The sequence below is a fragment of the Protopterus annectens genome, chromosome 11.part0 (genome assembly GCF_019279795.1).
Source record: "Protopterus annectens isolate FY-2018-M chromosome 11.part0, PAN1.0, whole genome shotgun sequence".
NCBI lineage: Eukaryota > Metazoa > Chordata > Ceratodontiformes > Protopteridae > Protopterus > Protopterus annectens.
In genome coordinates, this window is record NC_056745.1 from 510,504,778 (window position 1) to 510,525,712 (window position 20,935).

Below are 20,935 nucleotides of genomic sequence, written 5' to 3' on the forward strand. Positions count from 1 at the left end.
CACGGCTCATTACATATGCAGACCTGGTCGTTAATCATTTGCGACACGCCCACTTCTGCGCAAAATGCAAGGGGAGGCCTTGAAGTAAAATATTGCCAGATAATCTTCTCTACTACCCTCCACCAGTCTATACTTAGTAAGCTAAACCTGATACAATGTCTAAGATAATAGTTTTAACTTGTATTCATCCACCACCATACACACAAAAAATCTTTGTAATTAATTTACCAAAAATGTGTATGTATAAACTATGGTTGTTTCTACACTATTGTTGTAAGACTCTAGATTCCTGCTATTCTTAAAATTGTAAATTGTGCTTTCTGCCTAGTAGACTTTGTAACTGTGGTATATCTCTACCTCCACTCTCTTGATGTACAACACTCAAAACCTGATTAACTTGTGACTTTGAGTCTATGCAACTGTGCTATGGAGCTTTTCTCCCTGGGCTTCTGCTGAAAATGGGCTTTCACCCATTTGGACCATCTCTGTAAACAATTGTAAATAAATAACTAAACAGTTTTAAAGGACTGGCAGTTCAGTAACCAGTTAAGCTATTAAACTGACTAAATTAAATTCATGCAAACAACTTACAAATATATTGGGACATGAATACCACAGATGTTTAATTGGATAATAAACTGTATATTTTAGCTATGCTAAACTACTTCCAAAAAGTTATAAAAATCTGGTAAAGATTCAAAGAATTTCCCCTTCTATCAAACATTTATCGATTTGAAAAGGATATAGAAGATACAGCTTTTAAGGACAAATTATTTCAGATTTGTATGTTAACACTCGAGCAAAAGCACACACTTCAAATTATCAAAGTACATGTTGGCACAGCTTTGGTTACAGAACTTTTCAGTGGCACGGCTGGTGGGACTACTAACTATGAATACATTAATTCAACAGGTAGGTACTAAAATAACTCAAACATTAACTGAAATATGTATCATGGATATTTGCATATTTGCAAGCTTTTACAACAACATGAAATCTTGTTTCTAGCACAGCTAGAAAGAGCTATTGCTGGACTTTGGAAACCAGTAACCATCTGCAAATCTTTTGTGTTTAAAGGAAACATGTATCCTGAAATTGAACGATGCATAGTTTCATTATATTTTGATTGTCTCTGCACTAGTGATGTATCAGAATTACTGTGTATTTGTTAATTATATTTTTGAACATAATTGACAGTCCTCAGAGCTGTAGCTAGATCAGCTGATACCCAGTGTCATTCCTTGATCAGATGCACCTCAACTGTGAGATGAAGAAAATAAAAAAAGCTCCATTGCATTAGTCCATGACCAAAAGGTCCTCTGTCTGGCTTGATGACCAAAAGAATAAAAAGATCTTAAGGCCTTAAAGGTCTACTTGCAGCTGCTTTAGCAAACCAATTGCTAAAAATGTTACAAGTGGCTTGCTACTGTTAGAATGCAAGCCACAAAGCACTTCAATGCTTTAGTTGTGACCTCAAGTGCAAATCAGCATTTGTTTCATTCACTATTGTGTGTGGAGACTTCATATACTATGGAACATTATCCCTACAGCTGGTTGCTGCTTTCTCTGAATATTTTCTTCTCTGAATGAAAGCTTGCTGTGATGATATATTTTAAACATTTTGCCAGTGACATAAATTACTCCCTACTATTAAATGGAGGAAATGTCTAATAGATGATCTGTTTTCAAAGCCATTCGAATAACTGTCTGAATTCTTCCAAATTTCAGCAGCAGTAGCTCAGCCAGTGGGACATTTGCTTTAATGCTGAAATGTTGGAAAGCTTTGGTTTCTAGTCAGACATCAGATGTTTGCATTCATTTTCCATTACTGATGCTATAGGGCAGCCTAAGGGGGTTACGGATCTTCGGAGGCCCCTATCTGCCTCACCTGGTTGTTGCTTATCCTAAGACAGAGCTATTGCAGTTACAAAAACAAAACAAAAAGAGAGATGGTATACTTTCCCCTCTGTGTTTTAAACCATGCAGTACTCCGGCCACTATATCAGAGTTAATCTTAATATTAGATGGGCAGTTTTGAATTCAGCTTGGATTATCCTGCATAACCAATCTAGACAAAGAGGAAAAGCACTTTTGATTCCCAACAATATTAGGGCTTATTTGGTTAGATCGATAGTGGTCTTGGAGTGCTTGTGTGGTACCAAGCTAGAAACCTATCTACAGGTCTACTGTAAGTGTATCTAGGAAATTGTGGTACAGAATATACTTGGAAAAATATTGTATACCTTCCACTCCATGTAGGAGCCCTGTTAGACATCTATCATTCTTCTGACCTTATTTTGTAAATGATCATGTTTTTCCTTTGGGTTCATTGCTACTTCAGTTGCTTTGTGGTAAGCATGATAGTTTTTTTTTGCAGTATTTTAGACTCCTAGCACCAAGATTCTGTCCCGAATGCTAGTCATTGTCAGCGCAAATTCTGCCTGTCTGCCTAGCTTTTCTGCAGTTAGCTACATAAAACATAGTAGCTGATTGGCTGCCCTAACTTTTGTCCACATGTACATTGTGTTTATGCTTGCTCTTGTAGTCTTGATTGTGCCTAAAGTGGTCCAATAAAGACCAGTTAATATACCCAGCTAACTAGTAATTGTTAATTACTGCTAATTCAGTGGAGGTTACTTTTTGCTACAAAGCATGTATTGTCCGTTTCATAGTATTTCAATAACTCAGTGATGATGAACTTATGACACGTGTCAAAGGTGACATGCCACGACATTTTGGGTGACACACCAGCATTCACCAGCACCCAGATTATCAAAGAAACTGAACAAAAATACAAGGAATATGTGTCCCTATGCTTATCTATTAAAACTCGGCAACAAAAAAGTCATTAATTGATGTTAATCAAATCAAATGCAATGTGTTCCATATTTTTTTCAGTTCAATTTAAAATTACTATTAAAAGTAGGATATTTTTTTGTTGCACTATTTTAAGTCCAATTATTAGTGTGCATATTGTTTTCTCTGTTGTAAGTCACCGATTTTTCTTTTACTTGTATAATATATAACAGCACACATGATTGGACTGTATTTTTTTAAATAAATGAACATGTAAAGAAATGTTTCTCTCTTGTTTGGGGATGGGGGTGGGGGGGTGACACGCCAGCAGAGTCAAGATAGGCATTTTCTGAATTTTTGACATGCCGAGCCCAAAAGCTTCACCATCACTGTAATAACTGATCCTCAACTCTATCATAGGATTCATAAAGGTTTTCACTTAGCGTTAAACTTTTTTGCTTTCAAGACCATCCAAACCACATTGCTTGTGCTCTCTCTTCACACTAGTGTGTATTGTTTTTCATTAAGTAATTTCAGATGCCTAAAAATTTAATTTACAGTTTGATTGCTTCTCATTAAATCATCTCAATGCCTAACATTTTAATTTAAAGTCTGTGGTGAATTTTCTTTCTCTGTGTTTGTTTCCATTTTGGAATCAGCTTTGTTTTTGTCAGCAAGCACATCTCACTTATGAATGCTCACAATTTAAGATAATTTTCACACTATTTTTATTTATTTCGAGTTGAGATCAAGGCTCATTTAACAGTTTCCATAGTATTACATTTTGAGTCAGATATTGGTACAGGTTCCTAAACTACATAATCTTTTTGACTCTGAATGTAAGCAGCATTCATAGCGGCTTAACAGACCTCTCAACCAATTGGGGACCAATTTCAACAGAATCAGGGACAAGTCAAGCAAAAATCAAGGACAATCAGGGACACTTTTAAAATATTAGTGCTATTAGCTTGAAACATTGACAGAATCAGAGCATATGAATTAATACATATTTTCTGAAGTAAAAGAAGTTTATAACTCTTAATTATAGTCATTATTCATTAAGTGTAATTCACCACCTTTCCTCCAAAAGTCACTGGTTTTAGGAGGGATTAAGATGGACAGAATTAAAATTTGAGTCAAAATCAGGACGTCCCTGAAAATCAGGAACAGTTGAGAGGATTTCCACAAAGAGCACCACCATGCTAATATACAGATACAGTCAGTGCAAGTTATTTGCACTGGCTAAGGAAATGCAAAGACAGGTTGATAAATACTCCTGCTTATGGCAAAAACATAACTTGCCTGAAGATAAGCATTAAGTTTATGTGAAGTACTACGTGAAAGCCTTAAGCTTTGTATGACTTCATATACATGAACACTGCTATCCACAGTCACGCTTGAAAGACTTCAGGCAAGTGGTATCCTCCGGAGCTTTTATTATTTAAAAAAAATAAAGGTGTTTAATATGTTTTATATAGGGTTATCCTTTAGTGGGCACCTGATAATTCCTTTAAAGAATTGAAAGGGGAAGTTAGGAAAGATTGAAAAAGGCAAGGCATATCAAAGATGGGCAGTTTGTATTAGATCAGCGAAAAACCTTTTCAGTGAACGGCACTTTGCCAAATGCTCATTGTTGAAACCTTGCACCATTGAATAGCCGCTACAGCGAATATTTTCCTAGGAGAAAAAAAACTCTTGGCCATCATCTGGTATTTGCCCTTTCCCCACTGTAGTGCGATCTCGGAGTTGGTATATTTAGTTATGGGGGTGGGGGGAGCAAAGCCCCCACTTTGGAGGGTTTTAAATTTTGTGCAGTTTTACTCTGGCCAAGCATTTTTTCCCCTTGCAGTTCAGTGAGCACAGTGATTATGCTCTGATATCTTGAAAAAGACAAATCAGGTAAGTGCTGTAATAGAGCGAGACCTGATCTTAACAAATGTTAAGTACCCCCTCCTTAACTTGTTAAGGTCGGGTATAGCACTACGCAGTCAAATCTGCCAGTACTGATCAGCCAAAGTCTGTGGCAGACTAAAAACAGATCTGTTTCTGCCTGCTGTCTGTATTAATAAGGTGGCCCTTCTTATAAACTTAGAAAGTTGTTAGAATAATAGAATGTGTGTTCTCCTGCATTTTTTTTTTTTGAAGGATACAAAGTGCAAAACTCAGATGTCTGTCATTAGTTAGGGACTTCAAGTCCTCAGTGATTTGTTTGAATACCAAACATTTTATGAGGAACAGACCAAACATATGTTGTCAAAATTTGGACATTTGAGAGGCATGGCAAGGTGCCTGAAACATAACAGGACTGTGTTGTACTGTCTTTCTGACAGTGTTCAGCAAGTGCTTTATAGCTTTGAAAGCCAGCAAAACGCTTAGCATTTTGTAACTAGAAGTACATGGGGCAGATAAAGCTCCATGCACTACAAAGAATTATGACTGGGTCTCTGATCATAACCTTTAATTATGTCTTGTTGACATTGATGCCAAGATTCACTTCTCTAGGAAAATGTCTTTGCATCCATGTCTTGAACACAGTAAACAGGTTATGATCAGTGACCCAATAATAATCCTCTATATTGAACTAAAAATGTACAGGATGTGCTTAAGCATACATGGGGACAATGATATGGGAAGTGCTTGTACATACATGGAAAGAATGTGTGTATTGCTGTCAAGTCTTGGTGTAGTTTACATTTGCAATCAACTGACAGAAACATAAGAAATAATACATTTCATATTTCTGCCTGCTATGGATTTGGTTGCAAAACTGCAATGAAAGCACTTTAGGCTTTCTATTAACATTCTTTATAAATGCCATTCAAAGATCCAAAGAAACTTTGTCATTTAGGAAACACAAGTGCTACCTAATGGAAATTTTGGGTGTCAGCTTTTTTACAGGAAAAAAAAATACACAAAAAGAAAAGAAATGATGGATATTAAAGAAAAAAAAACAATAACTGTATTACAAAAAGTAAGTCTAGTAGCACAATAACTGTATTACAAAAAGTAAAAGTCTAGGTAGCACAATAACTATATTACAAAAAATAAAAGTCTAGGATATAATAAAATCAGACAGAATACTGCATTTATTACTTTACATTTCTTTTTGATTTGGTTGCTGTACTGTAGTGAAATTGCTTCAAGCCTTCTATTACCATTCTTTCTGAATAATCTTGCAGTTATATGTAGTAATAAAATCAGCTAGAGACAGAATAATATATGTATTACTTTATTCATATTTAACCAGTGCCTTCAACTAATCATGTTGATTGTTTCGTTTTGCTGAGTGGAGTTGTATGCTGTCTTTCTCTTTTTCTAGATAGAGATGAGGGAAAGGCAGTCCATACAGCCTACCTTGACCTGGCAAAGGCCTTCGACACAATACCCCACTCAGGTATCATCGAAAAACTCATCAGCTTGAATGTAAACCCATACATCACAAGATGGGTTGCAAACTGGCTAAGTGACAGAACCCACAGGGTCAGAGTTGCTGGAGCCATGTCAGACTCAAAGCCTGTCACAAGTGGTGTCCCACAGGGCTCAGTCCTGGGTCCACTCTTGTTCGGCATCTACTTTTCTGAAGTACAAGCAAACACAGGAGGGTTATGGCTGACAAAGTTTGCAGATGACTGCAAACTGGGCGCCATAGTCGAAAACACATCTGACACAGATATCCTCCAGAAGGGCCTCACAGAAATGGATAACTGGTGCCAGAGCCATGGCCTGAAGTTAAACGCCAACAAATGCATAGTCATACCCTTCGGGAAAAACAAGGTTACCCCTAGCTACCATATAGGTGGCAATCCACTGACCACAGAAAAAGTCATCAGAGATCTGGGGACCCAGGTTGACAGTAGCCTTTCGTTTGACACTCATGTTGCTAAAGTAGTTAGGAAAACCTTCTATATCACCCACCTGATCATGAAGGGATTCACATCTAGATCAAGGGAGGTCATCGTGCCCGTGTACTCATCACTTATTAGACCTATGATTGAGAACAATGCCCGTTGGAATGTATCTGACCAGACACCTGCTGCAGCTTGAAAGGCCCCAAAAGTTCCTCACCAAAAGGATAAAGGGTCTCAAAAATATGTCTTATGCTGCCCGACTGAAAGAACTCCAGCTCTATTCAGTCTCATACCACTTGCTCAGAGGTGACCTGTGCCTGACATATAAGGCCATGTCAAACCCAGATTTGATGAATATGCTTCACCTCAAAAATCTAGATCCCTCAGAACCACAAGGGCGGAGACTTAAACCTTGACACGGTTATAAATAGAGCGTGCTGGAGGGACAGATTCATCACCCAGAGACTCCCTATGCTGTGGAACAAAATCCCGGTACATGTGAGGCAGAGCACCTCTCTGGCCTTGTTCAAGAGGAATCTTGACCAATGGATGGGAGATTGCAGATATACCCCAGGGATTACTTCAGTGTCACTGCTTGACAGAGGCACAGCAAAATGATAGGCATAGTTTTTATTCAAACTAAAGGGGTGGCGAAAGCCACATAACTATGGGCTAGGCTTATAAATGCCCTTGGGCAGATAGCCTAGTATGAACCTATGAACCTATGAACCTAAGAAGACATAAGAACATTGTTTACCTATATCTCACCCTTTTTTCCTTAACATTTCTGATGTGACTGCTAGTACTCTGCAATGCATTTCAGTTACTGTTGCCATTGCTTAATATATTTGTTATTTTAAATATTTGTTCATATTTGAATTTTCATGTGCCAAATTATTTCCTTTAGTGCAAGTTAAAAAGTGTTACACTTTTTGTATGTGTGCACAGCTTGTCTGTTTGGTGAAAAGGTGTTTTCTGGAAGCTTATTATAAACTTTCAGTGTAGTTTCTACTTCAAACTATTATGGCTTGCATACCTAAGCTGCAATTTCAAGTAGCAGTCTGTGACTTTTCTTCAAACAGGAACAGAAGCTATAAACGTGCATGAAAATGTAACAGTTGAAATGACATTTTTCTCTTCCTTTAAATTCAGCCTTCATTAAACAAAAGATATTTAGTGTTACAGCTTGATGCACTACACATACTCCAGGACAATGTGAGTTTTGACAATTTTTTGTTTAATAACTGGTCATTTCTCATTAAACTAAGTGCTGGTCATTCACTTGATACTGCAACCTCCACTCTTCTTAGGGTGTGGTGCCTCACTGAGTTCAGCCATCTTGAATGTGCAATTGAAAATAGTGAAAGAAATGGCTGTTATGCAATTATTATATTGGTAAGTATTGTCAGGTCTACACAAACAAAATCCTTTCTTTACAGAAAATTTGTGCATGTACTTCATCTGCTAACTAAGGTAATATATACCGTAAAAATGAAATTATGTGGCAACCTAAATATGTTTGGGGGTTTGTGTATGAATACATATTTATATGTGAAAAAATAGTACTTATGCAGATGTATATATCTGTAACTTAGATGTGTACATGCATAGTTACATATATTTATTTACTCCTATGTATACATTTGTATTTATACAGGCAATTATGTTATCACATAAACATTCCATATATTTGTATACAAATGGAATTTTGTTTACAGATATGTTTATGATTTAATTTGCATTATAATAACATTATAGATGCACATTTGCTTTTGCAGTTACACATTTCTTCTACCAAATACTTTCAGTTGTGCAACCCAGGTTTAATATGACTAAAATAAGTGTGTGTGTGTGTGTGTGTGTGTGTGTGTGTGTGTGTGTGTGTGTGTGTGTGTGTGTGTGAAATACTCACTGTAGAACTCTGGCCTTCTTGATGCCACCTGATAAACCTACTTAACCAGCAGGTAGGACCTATGCTTCTGTAGATCATGATACCTGTGTCTGCACTGGGGGCCAAAATGGATGATCCCTGTCTGGGATGACAGGTGTTCACTGAAATTCTGCCAGATGTCAAATTGTATTAGTCGTACTGTAACACACCCTGGATGTTATCCAGTTATGAGTCACTCATAAGGTAGAGCATTACCTTGATCTCTATCTGACCAGCTCGGAATTTGGCCTTGTGCCTTCACAGGTGCTGCTGCCATTTGAAGTGCCATTACCAGAATGAAGAAAATATGAGTAGGGCTGTGTTTCCTAGGTTTAGAATGACTCAATCTGAGGTAAGACAACACCCTGCCCAAATCCAGTTAACCAGTGGGGACATTAGACCTGGTACTGATATTATTGTGAAGTTTTGTTTGACCAATAATGCTTTCACTTGCATATTTTTTAAAGGACAATGATTGATAAAATTCATTAATGAAATCATCATTTTTTATCTTACTTAGAACTGCTATTGCTAATGTACATTGCTTTTTGCTACCTTTTTCTTCATGCAGTATAGTAGTAGCATTAATGCTTTTTTAATGGGGGGGGCTGCTTTTTGCAGAAATAAACATTCATGTATGTGGGAGTACCAACTTTTAGTAAAGTTTGATTACTATGAGTTAATAAGGTCTGCCTAGTCATATTAGATGGGCAGGGATTTTATTTCATGGTAGCACAAACTCACATGCATATGGCTTCATTTTTCCTTTTCCAACCATGGTTATGTTAAACAATTCAAGTTATCCATGTATTCCTGCAGCATTCTAGAGACTGGAATGGTTGTGGGTCAGCTGGGAGTGGAGCAAGAGCACAAGTGTGAGAGGTTTTGTTTAAGCTGGGATTTAAAGGATTTACTAGAGCACCACTTGGTGTGAGAAGTATTGTTTAAGCTGTGATTTAAGGAACTTGTGGTTCCTTGAGCTATACCAACTGTTACAGGGAGAAATGTGGAGAAGATAGTTTCCATTTAACCAGAAATAAGTGACAACCCCAGTAATGCCCCAAAATGGACCTGAAATGGTTGTTTAAAGTTCACAAAGTGTTATGCTTCATTGCCTATTCTGGATGTATATGCTTTCACATGCATTGATAAACTACACCTCCTGAAGAAAACATATGTGAAAACAAAAGAAAAAAGCATAACAATTTGCAGTTAAAATTAAGAATCATTTCCTATCTGGTATATCTTAGTCTGATGGCTGGTGTCAGATTTGGTATTGTTTAAAAAAACTCTGAGCTGACAAGTCATTACAGATGCTCTAGCAGAAGATCTCTAGGTTCTTCTGTTTTAGATCCTATTTTTTTGTTTTCTTAAATAGATCAAACATTAATTTGCACTTTGCATGCCCTCCCTCTATTTGAATCCATGCTACCTGGGATCCTTTGTTGCATTAGATGCCAAGCATTTCATCTTTAAGTACGGATTCTCTGAATCTTTCTGATGTTGATGTCATGCTGATTGTAAGCTTCCAAGGTCTTATTCACACCACTGTGAAATGGAATTACTTCAGTGTTAATCATTAAAATTAAGTTTTGGTTCTACAGAAGGATCAGTCAGAGTACCGCAAATAGTATAAACCTCCAAAGAAGGCAGCTTAAACTTGTTACTTAGGAACACAGAGTGCTTTCACAATTAAGTTTTCATACTTGCTAAGCTGAGCTCTGAGTGGAGTTTTGCACCTGGATTACTAACTCACATGTTTTTTCATGTGCTAACCCATTTCAGTCTTTGTAGAACAGCTCCATTTTTTCTGCTACCTTCATAATCTAGTTTTATTAGGTACTTTTACTTATAAGCAGTTAAACAGTTATAGTAGTTAAAGAAAAGCACAGCAAGTTCAATATGAATCCGAAACTCAAAAGTTAAAAGTAATTAAACTTCTAATCAATATGATTAAAAGTTTGATGTTTTTTTAACTTTGTCTTGGATTCCTATTGAAGTGACTGTGGTTTGCAATGTTTTTCTATTAATTGTCATAGGTGCAGTTTTATTGTAATTTATTTTTTTGTATTGTTACACAGTTAGATTTAGATTGTTTAAACAAAGCAGTAAGTCTCTGAATTGTTTTAATTAATAGGCAGTTGTGTTGAAACTGGTGTCATTCATTGATAAACTGTTTGTGGTACTTGCAAAGATTAGATATTTAAAAATCTGTCGAAGTTGTGATTTACATTTAGATGGCTGTTTGCTAGCAACTTACCAGCATATTAATTTATCATATTAGAATTTCAGAGACATGTGCTTTGCAAGGACAAAAATGACTGTTAAATTTTATCCTTTAAATTTCTGTCCTTTTGTCTGTTTTGTAGAAAAATAAAAATATAAAAATGTTAGTTAACAATCTGTTTTAATTCTGAAGGTAGAGATCTTTGGGTCATTATCATTGGAAGATTTCCACAGGAGCACACCATTGGAATACCAAATTTCAAGTATGTCGCTAATATACATGGAGATGAGGTATGGTGTAAAATTTGTACTTTGTTATAAAACAAAATGAGTATGTGAATTTATGAATGCATACTGGTGACAGACATCAATAAAAGATTTGTATGTGACTTTATGAATATGTACTGGTGACAGACATCAGTAAAAGGTTTAAGTATTACAGATGTTTGCTTCAGTAAATTAGGCTTCTGTTATTTTTCACAGATATAATTTACTTTATCAAGTACTGAAAATGTGACATTTTCTGGTTAGAGGACAATTCAGTTTTGTACAGGCTTAATTTAAGTGCCATTCTTTGAAAGTCAGTTTGCTAGGTGCCATAAAAGGGAAATGTTTTAGTTTTAATTGAAAATAAGATTTTAGTAGGAAAAGTAGGCTTTCCCATTTGCTGAGAGTTGGTGACCTTGGAGTTGATTGTAAGATATAATGGGGTTGTTGGAGGTTGCAGTTGGATTTGTCCCCACAAAAAGAAATCTGTGCAGTGCTTACATCATAGGGCTTACCATATTTTAGTGAAGTTGGAAACGTCACCTTGTGTAGAATGAGTGTTGATGCCTTGCAGTACGAGTGCTGGGTTAGGCTTCAGTTCTGCTGTGGGCCTTTACTGCATTATGTGGTTAATCAGAGAAAGAAGACTTAGTGATGACATTTGTGTTTGTTTAATGTGGTCACTGAAGCACAAATTCATTCTGTTTTATCAAATGTGTCCTAATTCATGTTTCAAGTTTCATAACAATTGTCTATAAAAAAATATAACAAATTATATGAGTAAAGCCCTGACATCCGTGTTTAAGCAGTGGCATCATTACTGAAACATGTTGGAGAATTTTTTGAAGCACTTGTTTTTAAAAACCTCAATGAGCTGGGAATAACCAACCCTTTTACTATTTATGTTAAATGACATTTCATAGTGGAAAAACATTATTTATTCAGTTTTATTTTGTTGGTAAGCATAGCGACACCCTGGCAATTTTTTCTGGAAGTTGCAACCTCCTGCTGTGACATAATGAAAGACTGGCCATACAGTACTTAATTGACTAAACTGATGTATTTCAATGCGACTAGCAGTGATATGAAACTTTTTCTTCCTGAAAAGGCATTTTGTCATGTATGTCTTGAAACTGGAATAATGTACTTTTGAAAATTAACATATGTGCTATGCAATGCAAGTAAGCGACTACCCTTCTAAAGTAGAAGCTTGTTCTGATTACCCACAGTGTTTGCTGTCATATCATTGTACAGTTGAACCTTTTTTTGATACTCCTGTACTAAACAGAATTTGTACCAGATGACATAGCAGTCCATTGACTGGTTTGGCAATATGTTCCTCTCTGACTCTGGAATAATAATCAGATATTGAGATATGGGTATGTTTTTCTACCACAGGATAATGTGCAAACCAGAATGTCATAGATTGCATTTGGTATCTGGCAAATTACTTGTCATATGCCACAGTGATGAAATAACTTTTTTGTGTTCCTGAATAAATTTTACTATCAATTTAGTGGAGTGGTTATAGCAAGTATGGTATGCCTCCCTCATCCCCTGCTTTGCAAAATGTGGCCTAATAACATTAAGAACAAGTATTTTATTATACTTTGCTGTTTTGCAAATGTGTTCATATGAACATGCAGATCTTTTTATTTCTGTCTTTTCTTTCCTGTTAAACTGCACAAAACCTCCAAATGTGCTCCCTATCTTACACTAAGAACCAAAGCTAAATCCTGCAGTTGATCTTTAAGACCCCTGGATGGCCCCCAACTTCTCTGGAAGAAGACCTTTCAGCATGCTTTTAGTTATGCCCTGAGGAGCAAGACATCTAATAGGAGGTTGTTTGTGGAGCTAGGTGCATTCATGAATGAATGGACAAGTCAGAATCCCTAACAGGGGGAGTGGCTAGTGCAAAGATGTCATAATAGTAATGCAACTCCCCCATGTCCTGATGGGATGAACCTTCACCACCAGAGGGCTCACAGTCATCGATATCTAGCCTTCCCCTAGGATAGGAGAACTGACCATCAGCAGCTTCATCCTATGCCTTCCCCTTGTCCCCAGCCAGTCCTGCCAGCAGCCACTGCCCATTTTCTAAATATGCAGTCAAGCAGATCTTGCAGTTATCTAAATTTCTTAGTAATATCAGTGTGAAGAAGTTCTGGATATAGAACAGAAGCACTTACTGATGCTTCTTATTGTATTTCTTACTAAATATTTATTTGTTAATCAAGCAAGTGGCTATTTTACGGTACAGTACTTTCAGTTTTCTTAAATTCTTTTATGTCATAACATATTGTTTTCTTAGATTTGTTTGGCTAGCACTATTTTTCTATTATAATTTCAAGTTAAACTGGCATCAAGAGGTTATTAAACTCACCTGTTTCCTGTTTAGAAACTTTCACTTCATCTTCATAACTGTCTTTCAAATTAAAAAGCAAAACAACAAGGAATTCCAGAAGCATGTTACACACACAGTACATTATTGGAACAAGATTTAGAAATGCCATCCCCACTATGAGCCAATATATTTCAACAGTGTATGAATTGCATTGCTGTCAGACATGAGTCTGAAGTAGAATCTGTCAGCTGACTGTCACTGCAGCTGAAATGTAGATGAATGACATGTAGATGGTTTGCCGAGTGCCAGATTCAACATACACTGCTAGGGTGGGTACAAGTCAGAGAACTGACTAAAAGGTTACTTACACAGCAAGGTAAGACAGTGTGCCTTAGTATTATTTAAGGCTGTGCCTCCTGAAGGAGGACTAAAACATCAAAATGTGCATAGCACCGCAGACTGTACCCATTTATGTCACAGCATGGTCTCTGCAGTGCTTTGAATACATGTTTACATTTTATGTTCAGTCTTTGAATTACAAACTCAAAAGTCCACTGGGGGCAATTTAAGAGCTTGCCATAAGAAAGACCTCCTATGAAACAGTTAACAGAACCACTCACACAAAGCCTTTTTGAATTGTACTAAATTCCCTCTGTCAGACATGCAGTGGAAAGATGTTCTATACTCTACCAGTCCAAAAATAAGAGAGAGAACATAGGAAGTGTGTATTGGACCTAGGCAATGATACCAGCAGCATTTCTAGTGAAAGAGCCAACCGTTAATTCTCCAAACATTAGTAACATCTTTTGCCTTTTCCTGGTTAGGGGTTGCCACAACGGAACTCCAGTCCGCTAATGATTGGCAGTGGATTTTTTATGGTGCCGAGTTGCCAGCCCAATGCCCAACCTTCAAAGATCGCACATCCATTCATGCACACACCTACCTGCATGTCTTTAAACTTCACTCGACCGTGGGGAGGACATGCAGACTCCGTACAGAAAAGGCGCTCCAGACGGGAATCGAACGAGAGAACCTTTTGCTGTGAGGCGACAACACTAACCACTGCACCACTGTGGCCCAGTTATTCTCCAAACATTAATAAACCAAAATAAGACCCACTGTATTAACCTTTAGCCAACAGAGTAAACAGAAAGATAGTTCAGCCTTTCCCTTTGGAAGTAGTTAACAACTTCTGTGATCATTCTTGTCTTGACTATGGTACCTTTTCTAGTCTCATAATCCAAGATGTGTACACAAAAGGGCATACAATTGTCTTAACAGCAGTTCTGTGTAATGGAACAAAAACCCTAGTGTTACAGCTTGTGAAGCAATGTCTAATGTTACCTTAAAGGCAATAACACCTTCCTGTAACAGATGATGTCCATTAAAATTCATGTCAGAATATACATTAAAATACACAGATTCTTCACCCAACAAACTTTAGTAATTGCATATGGATACCCTAGGATGTTTTTAAAGTGCATGATACTGCATTTTTTGGCATTACACTGTCTATCCTTGGCAGTTATTGCTATAATGAATCCAAATATTGTCTCAGGAGTCCCTGGTCATGTATATGAGAAATGATACCCCACACCACCCCATTGGTACCATTGGCAAACTTACTGAACCAGATGTTGTGCCTAGGAAAGCAAGTACCTTGTTAAACATGTTGCATTTACAAGGCACACATGCCTCTTTCTAAACATGAGCATGGACTACAGTCAGATTATGATTTGCTCTGGGAATGTGCAAGTGGTACTGAAGAAAAACCCCGGATTGACAGCAACTGATGGCATTAAACCCTAGTCCTCTGCTTCTAGATCTGAAAGGCAAGCTGCAATGCAGGAAAACACAAGCCACAAATGGATTGGTGTAGCACATTTGTGCTGTGGGTGCACATCAGGCCAGTACTGTGCACCCTACAGAAGTTTGATGCCCGCATTCCACTTAGACTTACACATGGGAGCACAGCTGTACAACCTTCCTTGTGAGGAAAGGATATATGTTACAGTTCTGGGCTTAGAAATTGGCCAACTGCTGAAGCAATACCAGCCAAGCAGTTTTATCTTGGTGCATTTAAAGGCTATGACATACAGAGATGAACTAATTACACACATGCATGTACACATGGTTTTCTCTCTTGCATCCAAAACAGTTCTCAAGCTTGGAGAATCATTGCCTTATAAAGACTTTTTTTATATTTTTTGTTATTTATATATTAAATTAAAATAAGTTCAGCCCTTCCTCTAAGATGTACAATGATTTAGAATTTGTATTTTGCTCAAATTCTTGGCTAGAAGGAAATTTCAAAATCTGGTGTCTGACATGGTACACTGAGGCGACTTTTGTCTGTGTTGCAAACGAAACAAGCCTGAAATGTATGTTTGTTATTAGCTTAAAACAAATGCATCTCTTGTGTGCTGTAAGCAAAAGAAGCCTGAAATAATACTTTGATGTTTAATCAAAAAGTGTTTCTCCTGTTGTAAGAATGTGAGCATTGAGGTCATATATGGAGAGATGCATATATTAGTCTAAACATGTCAAAATGTGGGTTATGACAGAGTCATCTCAATCTCACGTTTTAATTTACAGAAATATAGGAGTCTTGCTTACAGTATTACTTTGATTTTGTATTAACATTTTTGATTTGCTATATGACTCTATGCATTTTGTTTTCTCAGTCCAATTTTGTAAATTAAAAGGAGGCAAAGATTAAATCACAACTTTAAGGTGTTAACTATATGGGCTATCTGCTGAAGGGATGTAGCTAGAAAATTTTGATGTTATGTAGTCCTATCTCGCCTGCATTCTTACCCGTGGGTTCGGAGCCGAATATCAGCTCCGACTCGGCCGATTTTACTAGCTCAAAGTCTCTCATTGGCTGGGCTAAGAGGGTATCCCATGGTGCACTGCTCCATATCCCCAGATCTCGTTTGCTGCTTGTGTAGCTCGGACATGGTCTCGCTTGGCTGTGGCTAAGTACCTTCTTTTTTGCTATTTCTCTTAGAGAAATTTGATAGTTCATCCCCAAAAGCTATTTTGATAGCTATTTCTTGTTGCTGTCGCTGTGTTTGAGTGTGATAGTTGTGTTTTTGGTATCCCTAACTGTTCCAGCGGGCTAGGTCCGTTTTAGTTAGAGGAACTAGTCCTCCCCTCTGTTAGATAAACTTTTTTGTGTGATTGTGTTTATCTGTGTGTTCCCTAGAAGAACGGGTTCAGTTAGAGGTACTGTTTTTCTGGTGTTTCTAATTTGTGTGTTATTCCCGCCCTTTTTGTAGGTTGTGTTTAGGTGGTTTCGCTAGCACTAGTTATAAAATGTCTAAGGATCAGAAGGAGCATAAGTCTTCTGGCTTTAAAAAATGTTCCAAATGTGGATATAAGATGTCCATCACGGATGGACACTCTGTGTGTGTTTACTGCCTTGGAGCCATCCATTTACAGGAGTCGTGTAGCTTTTGCTCAGTCCTAGGGTGCTCCAAGAGAGGAAAAATAAATTGATATTAAAGGGATTTCTAAAACCATCATTTGAGGAAGTTATAGACTCTGCTTCTAGTCCTCAGACAAAATATAGTTAGCAAGGGTAAGAAAAGGTCTCCGGCTCTATCTGCCACTTCGGAGCCTTCGGAGAAGATTACTGTTTTGGACTCTACCTCCTCGGGGCCGCAGGAGGTATCAGTGTTAACTGAATCGGCGTCAGCTCCTATTATTCTTGAACCCATTCGGAGCCGGTCGCCCAGTGTGAGGCATGGTTCACCTGACAAGAGATCCCAATCTCCATCGCTCTCCTCCAAATCCTCCAGGCTTTCTGATTTGGATGTTGACAGGGTGGTGCAGAGGCTCCTGCAGTCGCCGGTGTTGGCTAAATTGTTCTCTGCTCCGACCCACTCTGCTCCGGAGCCGGTTCCTATGACCGTTTAGATGATTCCTCCTCCAAACACATCCTTGTCATCGGAGTCAGTATGCTCCGCTCCGAGTGATGTTCCTGCGCCGGCTCTGATGCCCCCTCTGGGTCTATCGGTGCCGACCTCGGCTCCGACCATGTCGGTTCCATCCACAGGGTTCGAGACTCGGGTCTCTTCGGTCGGGCCCGAGGGGGGATACTTTGGGACATCTGTCGGTTCTGAGTCTCCCACTCGGTGCATTGGCTCGTGGGACCCTGGTCCCAGTTGTGGCCTTGGAGGCCAGTCAGTCCTCTAACTCAGGGGGACCTTCCTTCGAGGCCATGCGGATTGCGCTGGCCAGATTGTCAGCTACATCACCCGGGTCGGTCATTCCGTCCCCAACCACCCCGGTGAGACCTTCTGACACTCACCTATCCATGGACAGTAGAGCACCAGGCCCTAAGGATACCCCCACAAGCGGTCCCCAACTTTCTGAGGGTCTCCCAGAGTCTGTGCCTGAGGAGCCTCCTAGAAAGAAATTGTGCAAGAGGAAGCACATAGACTCTCAGGATGAGTCTCTCACCTCCAATACTGACCTCGAGGAATCGGAAGGGTCCCCCAAGTCTTCCTCTGATGATGTTTCCTTCTCCAATATCCTGAAGATACTGAAACAAAGAGGAAACTGGCCCTCTAAAGCTCCTTCCGAGGAGGAGTCAGTATTCCTTAAGGCTTTTGGTGCTCAACCCTCCACCTCCTGGGTGTCTCCACCCTTCGATGAACTTCTTGACCTCATTTGTCGAAGAGTGTGGGAAAACCCTGATTCTGTGGAGCTCGTGCCCAGGCGTCCCGAAAATTCCTGTCCGCACCCCAGGGCAAAGAGTTTCTGTCAAAAGGAGTCCCTGTAGATGCCATGGTGGTGGCGGTAGCCACCCAGAAGGAAGTTGCAGAGTCTTCTTCATCCGTCCATTCTCCTAACAAGGAGTCTAGGACCATGGTCTGGTATGGGAAGCGTACCCTATCTTCAGCAACCTTCACTTTACGGTCACTGAATTATTTGTCTCACTTCACTCGGCTCCAGAGAGATCTCCTCAGAGTTGCGGGTAACATACCTGAGACGGTGGTTCAGACTGTTAACGCCCAGGTTTCTACCCTCAACTCCATCGCTAACTCATCCATGCGGCTCATTTCGTATGCAACTGAGGGAGCGAGTAGGGCAGCAAGCTCAGGGGTTACCCTTAGAAGGCAAGCCTGGCTGCACCTGTGTCACTTTGCGGAGGCCTTCAAGTCTTCCTTAACTGATGCCCCATTTGACGGTTCCTCCTTGTTTGGGACCAAAGTGAAAGACACCCTCACCAGGTGTGAGCAAGAGGGAAAAAGACCCTGTCTGCTGTAGGGGTCCATTTTTCCCTTCCTTCTAGACCTTATCCCAAGGCCCAGTGGGGGGGGGTGTGGTTCAAGAAATCAGAGGTTTTTTCTTGCCGCACAAGGTGACCCCCCCCCCCCCAGAGGCAGGGGAGGGGGGGTTACTCAGGGAGACATCGCCCCAGAGGCCGAGGGGGCCCCTGCAGTTTGGGAGACCATGACTCCTTCCGTGGCTCTCCATACTCTCATTTCTGAGGGTGTGCCCGACTGCGCTTATCCGGAGCCAGTCGGGGGTCGAATTTCCTTATATCCAGAAACCTGGGAGAGCATTACACTGGACCGATGGGTATTACGGATAATTTCCAGAGGTTACCTCATTCCATTCTCTTCAGTACCCCCCGCCAATCAGAAAAATCCCAGACGTTCCACCCAGTCAAAGGGATCAAGCAGCCTCAGAGGTCTCGTAGCTGCTAGAAAAAGGAGCCATCCAACGAGTCCACTCAGACCAAATTGGATTAGGGACTTATTCAAGATTCTTTTTGGTGTCGAAAAGAACAGGGGACCTGAGACCCATACTAGATCTCAGTCAACTCAATTACGTACACAAGTCCAAGTTCTGTATGGTCACACTGCAATCGATTCTCCCATTGTTGGGAGAGGAGGTATGGATGGATGTGCTCCATCGATCTCAAGGATGCTTACTACCATGTCAAAATGGACAGAGCATCCAGGAGTCACCTACGCTTCTGGCTGGGAGCCAGTCACTTCCAGTTTTGAGCCCTGCCCTTTGGTCTCACCACAGCCCCCAGGGTGTTCAAATGTATGGCAGTGGTGACGGCTCACTTGAGACATCAGGGATTCCAGGTGTTTCCGTACCTGGACGACTGGCTCCTTACCGCCCCCACCAGGCATCAACTAGTTCAGACCAGGGACACTAACATCAGTCTGTCACCAGTTGGGCATAACAATAAACTGGGAAAAATCTGCCTTATTTCCCTCACAGCGTGTCATCTTTATAGGAGCAGAGTTGGACACCATTCGAATGTGAGCATTCTTACCACAAGAAAGGATCACAGTATTACAACAACAAATACACATGCTGATGCTCCTGAGACAAGTGAAGGCAAGACTGGATCTACAACTCCTAGGGACCATGGTAGCAACTATCATGTTGATCTCTCTAGCGAGATTACACATGAGACTTCTTCAATGGCTCCTCTTTGTCCAGTGGTCTCTCCAAAGACTCCCACTATCTCATCCCATCTTACTCAGACAGGTGCAAGCAGGAACTCCGTTGGTGGCTGTGCACCAACAATTTGAATGAGGGAAAGCCCTTCGTTCCACCCGTCCCTGTTATAACGGTGACCACAGATGCCTCCCAGATGGGGTGGGGTGGGGCATTATTTCGGCAGGGCAGTCCAAGGCACGTGGCAGGAACATGAGATACATTTGCATATAAATGTCCTGGAGATGAGAGCAGTGCTTTTTCATTGCAGGCACTTCAGAAAGTTCTTCCTCTAGGGACTATTGCGATACACTCAGACAACATGTCAGTAGTGTGGTATCTCAACAAGCAAGGGGGAACCCAGTCTTACCCTCTATGCAGAGAGGCTATGCTAGTGTGGCATTGGGCAATAGCTTCCCAATGGTTTCTGGTGGCAATGCACATTCCTGGGAAGTCCAACGTAATAGCGGACAGACTAAGCAGAGCGATCCTTATGCCTTACGAGTGGTCCCTGAATCGCCTGGTTGCAGAGCGAATCTTCAGCAGATGGGGTCAGCCTTGCTGCGACCTTTTTGCCAGCCCTCTCAATGCGAAATGCAGCAACTACTTCACGCTGATCCCCCCCACAGGGGGAATCACCCAGGGATGCTCTGGTTTACGATTGGCCCTCTGGCCTGCTTTATGCTTTCCCTCCATTTCCCCTCCTGTCAAGGGCGATTCAGAAAGCGCAATCCTTGGGAAGCAGAATGATTGTGATTGCCCCACACTGGCCTCGTCAAGTCTGGTTCCCCTTTCTTCAACCATACCTTGTGGACACTCCTTGGATTCTGGACCCTCTACCAGATTTACTGACACACATGTCGGGACAGTTCCACCCCTCTCTGAGGACACTCCGGTTGACAGCCTGGCTATTCCACTTCCATTGCTAGTCAGAATTCATAATTTTTCACCGAAGTGGTCTATATATTGTCGTCCTCTCATAAGCCATCCACTAGAAAGATTTATTCCAGCAAATGGAAAAGGTTCTCTATCTGGGCACATACTAGAGGCATT

At 40.0% G+C, this 20,935-nt stretch overlaps 1 protein-coding gene and 1 long non-coding RNA gene across 2 annotated transcripts in view; one reads left to right on the top strand and one right to left on the bottom strand.

Moving 5' to 3' along the window:
- LOC122815481 overlaps positions 1-11,090 on the top strand; it is a 285,904-nt gene extending 274,814 nt beyond the window's left edge. The window contains exon 3 of the long non-coding RNA XR_006366957.1: positions 10,994-11,090. This is a non-coding gene — a long non-coding RNA (uncharacterized LOC122815481). The remainder of the gene's footprint in view (positions 1-10,993) is intronic.
- The window catches only part of FRS2 (fibroblast growth factor receptor substrate 2), a gene marked incomplete in the record, with an annotated part of 1,814,279 nt that overhangs the window by 1,640,934 nt on the left and 152,410 nt on the right, over positions 1-20,935 (bottom strand).